We start from the raw sequence: 11,579 nt of genomic DNA on the forward strand, positions 1-11,579 counted from the left end.
TTAAACCACAGGGAAAATGTGGGGAGGCAGGATGTCATTACCAGAGCTGGAACTTGGCCTGGGTGCCATGGAGATGAAACACAGCAGATGGTTAAGGTGTACACGGGAAGCACGCACGCAGCACCTGACTGTAGATCTAAGACCAATTAATACAACAAAAGAGGAACTTGACAGGGAAGCCAGGGACCTACAAAATGAATAAGTGAACCATGAAAAAGGGAGGCTCTCCCATTCCCCCCCCCCGCAAAAAAAAAAAAAAGGAAAGAAAGAAAAAGAGAAAGCAGCAGAGTGTACAATACCTACAGAGCCGTGAATAAACTGAAGTTGGAACAGATGGAGACAGAAACAAACCACCGTGTGTATCAGTTGGCTACCAAGTAAAAAAGCCCGTGTGGGGAAAGAGCTTCCCTGCAATTCAGAGTGAGAACAATGGTCTCTGGTTCTGCAGCACCCCCTTCATGAGGTGCTCAATATCCTTAGTATGGCTTAATTGAAAGCTCTCAAGCTGCAGTACTTTAAGATACAAGATGTTAACAAACGCCCAGGAAAGCATGTGTCTCTAATTAAAAGAACCAAGGCACTAGACAGCAGAGACAGGAGCCTTCCCTAGCAGCCTGTCATGTAGGAATAGACCCTGACTCCACAGCCCTGCTTCAGGCTCAACCCACAAAAAGACCAGAGGATGACAAACAAGGGCTTTCCAATGGATGACAACTGCCCCGAAGTGGCTGTGGTCGCAGTCACTGGGTAAGCATTTGGTAAACCCCAGTGCTACGTTGGGGACACATAGGTGCCTTTTATCTTTGCAGGCACATGTGGCTTTGCACACAAATATTTCCACTGAATTTTACCTGATTGCCTGTGAACTAAAGCCCTCACCAGGTCAGAGATGAGAAAACAAGCAAGAAGGTGAAACAACCCACCATGGCAATGAGAGCAGGGAGAGGTTATTGTGGTGCAATTAAGCACAATGGGGAGACACACCTTGCTATGAGGGGCATGAAGAAGAGGAGGCAAGTGGCCCAAAGGAGCACCAGGCACTGGCTTCCCAAGACTCAACCTTGCCCTCGATGCAAGGGCAGCAGCTGGCACTGCAGGAAAGCAGAGCCCAGGCAGCAGCATCCCCCTCCTCATCCAGACTGGCAGGAACAAGCACTCAGCTTTCCCTCTAGGTCTGCAAACACCAACCTGTCCTGCCACTGTATCTGCAATGTAAATCCCAAAGATAAACAAGTCCAGCTCTGCAGACAACTTTTATCACCTGCTTTAAAGGCAGGCGGCTTGGGGCTAAGCTTCCTGAGAGGCAGCCCCTACCCATGACAAGCTCAGCCTGGAAGTGACAAGCTTTTCACAACATTAAATTCTGCCTTGAAGCCAACTGGCCAAAACTTTACTGACTTCAAAGCAAGCAAGCTTTTACTCCCTGAAAACCCTGTCCACAAAACATCTTCCTTTTCACAAAATCATAGGATACCAGGTTAGAAGGGACCTAAAGGATCACCTGGACTAACCTTTCTTAGCAAAAGCACTGTCCAGAGAAGATGACCCAGCACCCTATCCAGCTGAATCTTAGAAGTGTCTGTCCTCTAGGCAGACCCTGGAGCTTTGCTACAGTAGTAGGCATGCTTACATGTCTGCTGCTCTGTTCCTTGAAGCACTGAGGAGACACCAGCATGTTTCCCCACAACTGACTATAAAACAACACTGGCTGAGAGGCAGCACCTGCAATGAGCCCAAGTACAGGCACAAGCTATAAAAACCCTCCCCCTCATCTCTACCCCCACCTGATTCTTTCTGTGGCTTTAAGCAAATCACATAACTTTTCCTCTTTAGTTTCTGCACCTGGGGAGAGAGTAATATTTACCTAGCCTAGAAGGGTGTTGAGAGGATTAGTTAATGTTTGCCCAGAATTTTAAAGAATAAAATATTCTGTATTAATTCCTAGCTGCTGAAAAGAGTGATATGTGTGACTCCTACTAGCTCCAATGGAAGATTTTTGCTCAAGTTGGGCTCTACCACTTCAGAAAAGTAGAAGCAAGATGATGTGATATTAACATTTCAAAAAGTGCCTGCAGCATGTGCTGTAAACCCCCTTCTCTTTTGACTACTGCCAGGCTCCTGCTCCACTGCCTGTGTAGCAGAGGTGCACCTGCACCTGTTAAACATTAAAGCAGCCCAAACTCAACACGGGTTTCTGGGGCTTTGCCAACAGAGCTGGGTAATCCCCTTGGAGGGGTCCCTTTGCAGGTGCCTACAGCAGGGAGCTGGCCTCACCTGCAAGATGTCCTGTCATTGATTAAAAGCAGGCATTGCATGGGGATTGCCCTTCTGCTCAGATTTGTGGCCAGCAGGTCAAAGGAGGTGATTCTCCCCATCTGCTTCATTCTGGTGAGACCTGTACTTCATGAAGCTCTGGAGTCCTCAGCACAAGACAGACATGAACCTGTTGGAGCAGTCCAGAGGAGTGCCACAAAAGAAGAGATCAGAGGGATGGAATGCTTCTTTTGTGAAGAAAGGCTGAGAGAGTTGGAGTTGTTCAGCTTGGAGAACACTGCAGCCCCAGGCTCATACTCCTCTGCAGTTTCCCACCACAGCTCACCCCAGTGCCAGCATGCCATGTGATGGGTGCCCACACCTCTCTATGTGGGGACTCCACTCCCATGGCCAGCAAGTGAAAATATCAACAGCCCTCATGGGCTCCCAGGACAATACAAGCCTAGCAAAGAGCTTTGGCCTGTGGTGTCTGCAGGCTGCTGGGGTAAAGTGGGTGCACCAGGCAGGGCTCTGGCCTGGCAGCCAGTGAGCTCCCACCTCTGACAAACCCTGCAGCGGCAGTGGATGCACCTCTGTACATCCTCAAGAACAGCACAGCAGCTCTGAGCCCCACAGCAGTGAGGAGGAAGGACAGGGCACTCACAGGGCCTGCCGGAAAGGGATTTAATTTTTAACTGCTGGTTTACTGCCTGCCAGCAGAAGTATATGGCTATACAATAAGGGAAAGGCTGGAGGAAGGTGTTTGAAAATCAGGCTAACACACCCCCAGACTGATGAAAAAAAAGCACCACCAAAGCAGCCCCACACTGGCCCCAGTTTTGGGGAGGGGAAGCAGTTTTGAAGCCTGAGAACAATGGGACAACATTTCCTTCCTTTCTTCTGGCAAAGGTAAAAGACCTCCCTGCAGAGGTGTCCACACCAGGGAAGCTGTTGAATGAGAAGCCCCAGGCCAATAAAGCATCCCTTTGTGCCTTCAAACACCATGTCCAATACACCTCACAGCCTCCACAGCTCTTGTCTGCTGGCAGCAATGGTAAATCTCAGCCCTCAGCAAGTCCCAAACCAGAGGGAATGATGTGGCCATGTTGGTGCAGAGGGCTGCCTGCCACGCCGAACTGTGTAGTCCCCATGTTCGATTTGCTTCTTCAGAGGAGCCCCTCTGCCCCTATTGCTCCCTGCTTCTCCCATGACAGCAGGCAGAGGCCAAGGCACCGGCTGCTGAGCAAAATCAGAAGCATAGGCTTGAAACATGACTAATTCCTAACACATCACAGCCTGCGAGTCATGTTGTTTGTGAGCCTAAATCGCTTACTGCTGCTTTCATACCAGCTTTTTTCAAGGGTGAGTAAGCAGACAGTGGCAGACATGACTTTTATTATTCCCAGAGCTTTGAAGTTGTACCATTTCACTGTGGTTAGCTGACTGCATCAGCCGTTTGTAGTGGCACATTTCGAAGAACTCAGCAATGAGGCAGAGGTAACCAGGTCGAGCTGAGCCAGAGCTCAGCGTATTCCACTGATGGTATTTCGTGGTGAGTCATTAGCAGCCTGCCCTCTATTATTCACTGGGTTTATCCAGTCATTTTATTTCAGTATTCTTGACAACTTCCAAAAAGTCCCTTTCAAGAACAGAGTTTCGGGGCAACAAAAGCAACTTCAAGTTGTAACTGAAGCCCCTTTCTGTTAAATTGAGAGAGCACAATTTAAAGTGGATTTTGTGATGAATATCCTTGAAGACTAAACAACAGCACTTGAAGAGGGAGAAATATGGGAAAACTGTTTGAGCTACAACGGTGTGAGCATTTCATGCATTTATACATGTGTATGACATACTCATACATATGCAAAAGGATAAACAGAAACATGCATCTATTAGATGAGAAAGTGAAACCCTGTGTTTTTGAATGGCTCATTTAAACAGTTTATTACATAGATATTTTTGTGTGTGTTAAAAATATAGCACTTGCACACATTTTAGAGAGAGAACTGTATGTTTTATTTCCATCCCAGGTTAAAGTGCTATGGTCTTTTTTTTCTTTTCTGCTGCTCCAGAATTCCACATTTCTCATCTATATTTCTGCATTTAACCACTTCTGACTTAAATAATTTATCGTCAGGAAGACTCTTTGCACAATGTGAAGCAGCACGATATTTTTGGCAGCAAAACCCATGTCAGCTTTGCCACAAACATGAACCTTTTATCAACTGGAGGCATCACAGCCACTTCTCCAGGAGAAAGCAGCACCACAAGCACCAAAGCCTAAGCAAAAGCACAGGACTGCAATTGTGGGGTTATTTACACAGACCAGTAAAAATCCTACTTTTAATTCTAGTGCCAAAAGTTTAGGGCTTGAGATAAACCACTCTTTCCCCTTGAAAGAGGCCAATTGCATTTATGGCTCGTTTCAGAGTTCAAGGACCCAGGCTGAGATGAAAGGCCAGAAGCAGAGCATGGCAATGCCCCACATCCAGCACAATGGAGGGTGAGGGCGCTGGCAGCAGGGAGAGGAACTGCCAGATTCGGTTCCCAGCAGCAGTCTTGGGTAACCTCAGATGCGTCATTTAGCCTCCTGCTGACTCAGTTCCTCGTTTGTACTGTGGAAATAACACCACTTCTTTATTTTGTAGGAGTTTTGGGCAGATAGGCATCTTTTCACTTGGTATCTGAGCCTGCTGAAGAAGTGCAACTAAAATAGAGATCAGTTACCGTCTAAAGAAATGACACTAACAAGAGCTGGGAGGAAGGAATGAGATGTACAGTACAAAGATGGGGAGTTCTCTGAACCGAGCTGATTTATCCCCTCAGGACAGTTCAGAATGAGAGCCTTGGCTCTCTGTACAGCATGGAAAAGTCCAGAGACCGAACAATTTCCCCAAAGAGTTAAGGCTTGTTTTGCCAATGCAGTTTCCCTTCTCTACCTAGCACCCTGGACAGCTTGGCCATAAGCTGAAGCATAGGAGAGATCCAGATCCTGGGTTTAGATCCTGACTGGACTCCTGCTCCCTGGGAAATTATTAGGTCTCTTCAGAGACTCCACAGCACCTTAATCTCCTAGTTGTGAAGAACTGGCATGCAGCTCTCACATCCCTTCTGGGAGCTGCTCCATCATATAGGAGGAATTAAAAACATGGTTCCTCTCCCCATAAATCTAGTGCACCTCTACAGCCCTCCCCTCAAAGGCAGGGGATCTGACCTGAATCCTTTTTGGATGGACATTCAAACCCCTTGGCCCTGCCAGACTTTTAAAATGACATCATATTTTGGCTTGTCAGACGGCTGCATGACCTACATTCCACTAACTGCAAAGTGGGTGCAAGGGCAGGTCCCAGCCCTGTCACTCCAGTGAGGTCAGATAGCTCTGCACCTCACACCCAGGGCAAGTGGAGCACTGCTCTGTGCCCTGCATCACTACCCCTTTACACAAACGTAGGAACTACCACAGAGGGCTGTGCATGGCCCAATGAGATTTTTCAGAGTGACCTCACAGCCCTATCCCCAGCATGAACATTTTGCTCCAGGCTCACTGTGGCTGACCACAGCCCCCCTCCATCCTCGGCATGTTTTCGTGAGCGAGCCAGGGGAGGTAACAATACTTCTCTTTTTCCACAGAAGACAAAGCTGCAGAAGACACTGATTCCCATGGCAACAAAGGCAGAGAAGTGTCCCAAGATGTGATTTGCTGTCACCAGACCCACCTCGTGGCAGATAAGGACAAGCAATAGCTCTGAAAGAAACTGTTTCCATGGGACCCTTCCCAGCAAGCCCACGCGATGACAACCCAACCGTCAGCCACAGCTTTTGGTGTCAAACAGGTCTGACTGGTAGAAGGCAGTGCTGCTTCCCGTAGCAAATGCTGCCTGCGCCTCATCATCTTGTGAGGCAGAGTGCCCTCCTGACTCCCTTCAGAACCTGCCTAACCCCAAATGAGCCACGCTGCTGCTCGCTAATCCACTTACCCAGGCAATTACACTGGGATAGCAGCCTGCAGAGAGCCAGGCTCAACGTCTCAGCCAAACATCATCCTGGGCTTTTTTAATCCATGGACTGCTGCCTTCAGCTAAGTTGAATGCTGCTCACAGAGCACACATTTATGCTTTGGTAGTGCATGCTACGTTAGAGCATTTCCTTCTGACACTCATTTATCATACCTCTCCCCTCCCAACCCTGCCCCTTCAGGTCCTCAGGGAAAGTTAGTGAATTTACACAGGAACAAAGTCACCTTGAGCTTTGATCCACACCCTAGCAGAAGGAATACGTCTGTCGGCAATCACATCCACCCACTCTGCAACTGTATTACAATGCTCACTTTGTTAGCACAGAAAATACTGGCTTCTTTTCTAGTCCTGGAGACAAGCTACCACAAAGAAAATGGACTGGGGACAGACAGGGAAGAATCTGGCCCTGTGTGTTTGGGGCTGAATGGATAAACTGAGCTGAAACAGTGAAAGTAGGAAGGAAAGAGCAAGTCAGGCAAACTGAGTCCTTGTCTTATGATAAACCCTCCATAACAACTCCCTGCTCCCACTTGTAAATAGTAAAGACAGTTGAGAAAACTGTGGTCAATGAAGTTGCAGAAGACAAGCAAAGATCCTCATCCAACTGATAGCAAAACCAGTGGCCGAGGGCAAGTAGCAAAGTACAGTAGAACCAGGCACATAAAGCATCTGATTTCACCATCTGAGAGCAAAGGCCAGAGTACCTCAGAACCAGGGTGGCACCCAGCTGCTGGGGTCATGGTTCCATGTTTCCCCAACACCAAACCAGCCGTGATGCTGCCTGAGCACACAGAGCAAAGATGGCGTTTAAGAACAGGCCCAAGAGCTCCAGTAGCCCTGAACAGCACCACAGATGTGCACAGAAACTAAGCTAAGCAGCAAAACGCCACTTCCTGACACCACTCTGCCAGCCCTGCACACGCACTCACCTGACACCTAAGAGGTGTGCACTAATTCAGAAATGCTGAACTAATGCTCACCTCTGACAGACATGCACTAATTCAGCTGATGCTGTTGCATCCAGGGCTTCCACCTTTGCATCCGTCCTCACATTAACAGCTCCCTTGCATTCAACAGCAGGAACCACAGCCACCTGTTGTCATCTGCCCTACTTGTTGCCATGCCTTGATAAACAGTCCTGGGATGAACCTTCTACTGAATGGAAGAATCGAAATGTTAACATTCCCCAAAAGACACAAGAGATACAGTAGAGCACAAGGAGGCTGGAGAGGAGGTGAATGGGTAGTGGAGGCAGTTCCGACCAAGCTGCCTCTCGGATAGTCCTGTCCTTCTGGTGAACAGCACAACCAGCTATTACTCAATTGCTTTGTCATCTTTGGCTCTCACTGCAGGGAAGCACCAACTTTTGTCAGCCCAACGATGCTTTTCTCTGCCATGCACCCCAGAGCAGATGAGCAACTGCTAGAAACTGGTCCCACCTGACAAACGGGGCAGTACCACCAACAGACACAGACCTCACCAGTTCACATAGAGGTCATCAACTGCCATCTGTTGCTTTAAAAATTATTATCAAACAGGATAGGTTGTCCCCAAATAGCTTACCTGCAGTTCTGTAATCTCAGCAGAAACCTTGCCTCTCCTGGCAACGATCTTAAAACTAACGAGAGAGCCACACAGCTTCCTGTCTGCTCCTGTGCTCAAGGAATACTTTCTGCTTTGACCATCATATTTGTTTTCATAGGCACCTGCACACCATTGCAGAGGTGGTCAAAGGAGACATTCCAGGAGAAACTCTGGGATCCAGACGTACACTGACATAATCATCAGTGCAGGAAAACCAAAGGGAATGTTCACACCAATGACTTGAATTCTTCTTCTTTGTGTTATTGTAAGTATTCATCTAAGAAACTCTTATTTAGGACAGGTTTTAGTAGAACCAAGATGATTTCATGGCCTTATACACAACACACACCCCCAGTCCAACCCCACAAAATGGCCTAAGAGCTTCAGAGAACAGTGGGCTGTTTACTGAGAGGATTAGATAGGGTTGTCAAAGTTGTAGGAAGGTGGACATGCTGTGCCTTAGAAAACTTTCGCAATACAGAACCGAAAACATCCCCATAGGCACCTTCAGTTAGAAAAGAAGCAGGAAGAAACTGACCATGGCAGAGCACTTCAGCCACTGCTGGGGAAAGGACAAAAATCACACAAGGGTAAGCCATCAGCAGTGCATCTGAGACATGCCTGAACAGCTAGTGCTTGTACTGGTGAGATCGGTGGGACTCTGAAAGTAGGTACTTTCTCCTTTCATCTCAGGGAGAAAACAGTAACCCTTAAAACATGCTGCTGTTTCTCACCCCACTTTTGCACAGAAGGGAAGCTCGCTCTTCTGAGTTTGGTGAGGACAAGAAGTTCCTGTGCTCTCGAAGGCTGCTCAGCACTCAGAGTGGAAGCTAAATTCTTTCCCCTTTGGACTGCTATGAGGCAAACGTCCATATCATTGAGTGCCAAACATCTTGAGAAAACAAGGACAGAGTAATGTTGCTTGTAGGGCCCCTATTGCAAGGACCTTCCTTGATACAGAAAAGCATCATGGGGCTGAAGCCTGCCTTTTCTTTCATAACCAGTTTGGTCAGACACTGTCACATCCTAGACTCCAGCCAAACACCCAGTTGATCAGTTACCGATGCACCTCCTTTGTGCTGTTACACAATTCCTGCACTTCTGCTTGCCCAAACATTGGGCCCTGGAGATCACAGCCACAGTAGTGGTGAAGGGGACTGCTACTATGAGCATTTTCAGACAGATACGCAAGCAAAGGTAGGCTGGAAAGTTCCTGATGAGTAAGGAGGAAAACAGTTTCAGAGGACCATTAAAAATATGAATGGGTACTTTTCTTGAGGAATAGCATCATAACCACCACAAAAACGTACTTGGAGTTGAGTGACCAGACAGGCCAGCATGGGGGTTTCTGCAGCAATCCAGTATTGTGCTCAGCCCAGAATTTATAGTAACCTCTAAGGCACAAACACAATTAGAAAGTTGCCTACTGTGTCCATTTAAACACAGCTAAGTGTAGGTGTGGATTTGTGTTTAAAGAAACAAGCCCCAGGAGAGAAGGCACAGCAGGGCCAGCAGCCACGTGGCATATTTAATTTCAAGGGAAGAACACCTGCCTTGTAGAAACAAGTGGATCAATAAATAAACCCAGGTATACATTCTGGCTTCTTTATTTAAGACCATTAATTACACCCTTCAGGGCACCTCTGTTAGGGGACTCCCACAAAGCTTCTCATGAGAGCAGTCAGGAGGAGTGTCAAACTTCAGCATGCAGGACATGGCCCCCTTTTAGGCTGGGATAAGGGTTTGGTTTCAGCATTAGTCAAGGGTCAGGTCTTCACAGCAGTTGAGTGAAAATAGCTGTTAGAGCAATGCCTACGTAAGGAGGAGGAAGAGAGGCACACTCAGCAGAACCACACCAGGAAGAGTGGAATAAAGCACACAGAAGCATGAGCCCAGGTCAAGTCAAAGTAAGTTTATTCATGGGAGATCAGTTTGGACACGATCAGACTGAAAACTCTTCTTTGTATGAGCACCTTGAGGAAATACACAGAACCAAAAACCCAGGACAAAAACAACAACAACAAAACAATCCTGAAGTCATCAGCACACCTTGCTAATTGAGGGTGGCCTCAAAGCAGCCCCACACACTTACAGGCGAGCTGCTGAGAGGCACTCACAACACATCTGACACTTCTCAAGAGGGGACAGAGCTGTTTACAGGAAACCATTTGTTACACGGGCCTTGCCTCTCCTCCCCCCACTCCCGACCCCAGCAACAACCTTTTCCCACCCCACCTTTCATCAGAAGCTTATCTATCGCCCAGACAGCCAGCCGAAAAGCTCATCCAGGCCGGAATTTGAAACCACAAATTCTCAGACACGGTGGCTGGGGCAAACAGTGCTGCCATCAATTTTAGAACTAAATTTCAGGGAGTTTTGATTCTATTTGTACAGAGGGCTAATGAGTAGCTTGGGATGTGAACACTAACCCCAGGGCATAATTCTGAGAACAGGATGATAGATTCTCAGTCTCCTGCTCTAATTATACAGGCAAAAATTAGAATGGGAATGAAAAGAGACAAGAACAGGATTCAGGTCCCTCATCAGCTTAATGGCATCATTTTCCCAAGCACTTTATTATTTTGTGTTAGCAAAAAAAAAAAAAAAAGTAAAAATTGCCTCCACCAAGAAGAGACTCAAAAAAAAAATATAAAATAGAAGCAACTGAGTTTCACAGTAACCAAAGCTGTACATAGAGCCATAACTGCAGAAGCAGCAATCACCAAGCAACCACTCAATACAGCAAAACTGTAAGGCACTAATAACGTTCCACTCATTACAATCAACACGTGATTACAAACTGACATTCATAAATTCAAAAAATAAAATAAAAATCAATCTGCATTTTAAAAAGGCAACTTTTCCCATTTAAGAAGTTTCAAATTTTCAGCTCTAAGAATATTCCTGCCCCCAGCCCTACCCAGGCATGACTGACTGACTAGTGTTGAGTGTTGGTTCAGAAGTGCTGCCGGTTAGCACATAGCTATTACAATGAAACATCCTATGGCATAGGCAGAAAAGTATTTGTTGAGAAGTTATTCCATGATCCCATTAACATCATCAACAAACAGAAGTGTCAGCTGGTCACCCTGCTCAGTACAGTACTGCAAAACATTCACATATCACCATACTAGGCGCAGTCATATGTCTTTAGTGCTGCTTTACCTTTCTTTCCAAGATAACAACTCAAGCTTTAAAACCCTGGAGTTTGAGGTGCCCTACACAGCCACAGGCAGAGGAGCATGGGGGAAGACAACAGCACTTGCTCACTGATGCCATTCCATGAGCAGGCTTCAGTGCCTGTCTGGAAGCCCATGTCTAAGAGCAGTCAGGTCCCTTAAATGTCTTTAATGTAAAAGATGAACAATTGCCCAAAGAGTATAAAATTAGTGACACCAGCTTCCTTCAGAGGGCCACCTGACAGTTCTATTTTGGTCAGTATTGATCAGATTCAAACAACAAAGCAGTAGTGAAAGTATTTGTGTCCCATTACTGATCCCTAAAGCCACTGAAGATTCCTTTAGACATAAAGTATCTATTAAGGCTTATTCTTAGAGATCACAGTAAAGTATTGCACACAATTTGTCTGTTTAAATAGTTAAAAACCGAAATCTCATTTCCCAGAGATTAGTAATATTGTTAATAAAAAAAAAAATGCTAAAAACAAATATGGAGGTAACTTTACCATATGGATCTACTGGAATATGTGACAGTTAATAGCTAGGG

The sequence above is a fragment of the Indicator indicator genome, chromosome 14 (genome assembly GCF_027791375.1).
Source record: "Indicator indicator isolate 239-I01 chromosome 14, UM_Iind_1.1, whole genome shotgun sequence".
In the NCBI taxonomy this organism is placed as follows: Eukaryota; Metazoa; Chordata; class Aves; order Piciformes; family Indicatoridae; genus Indicator; species Indicator indicator.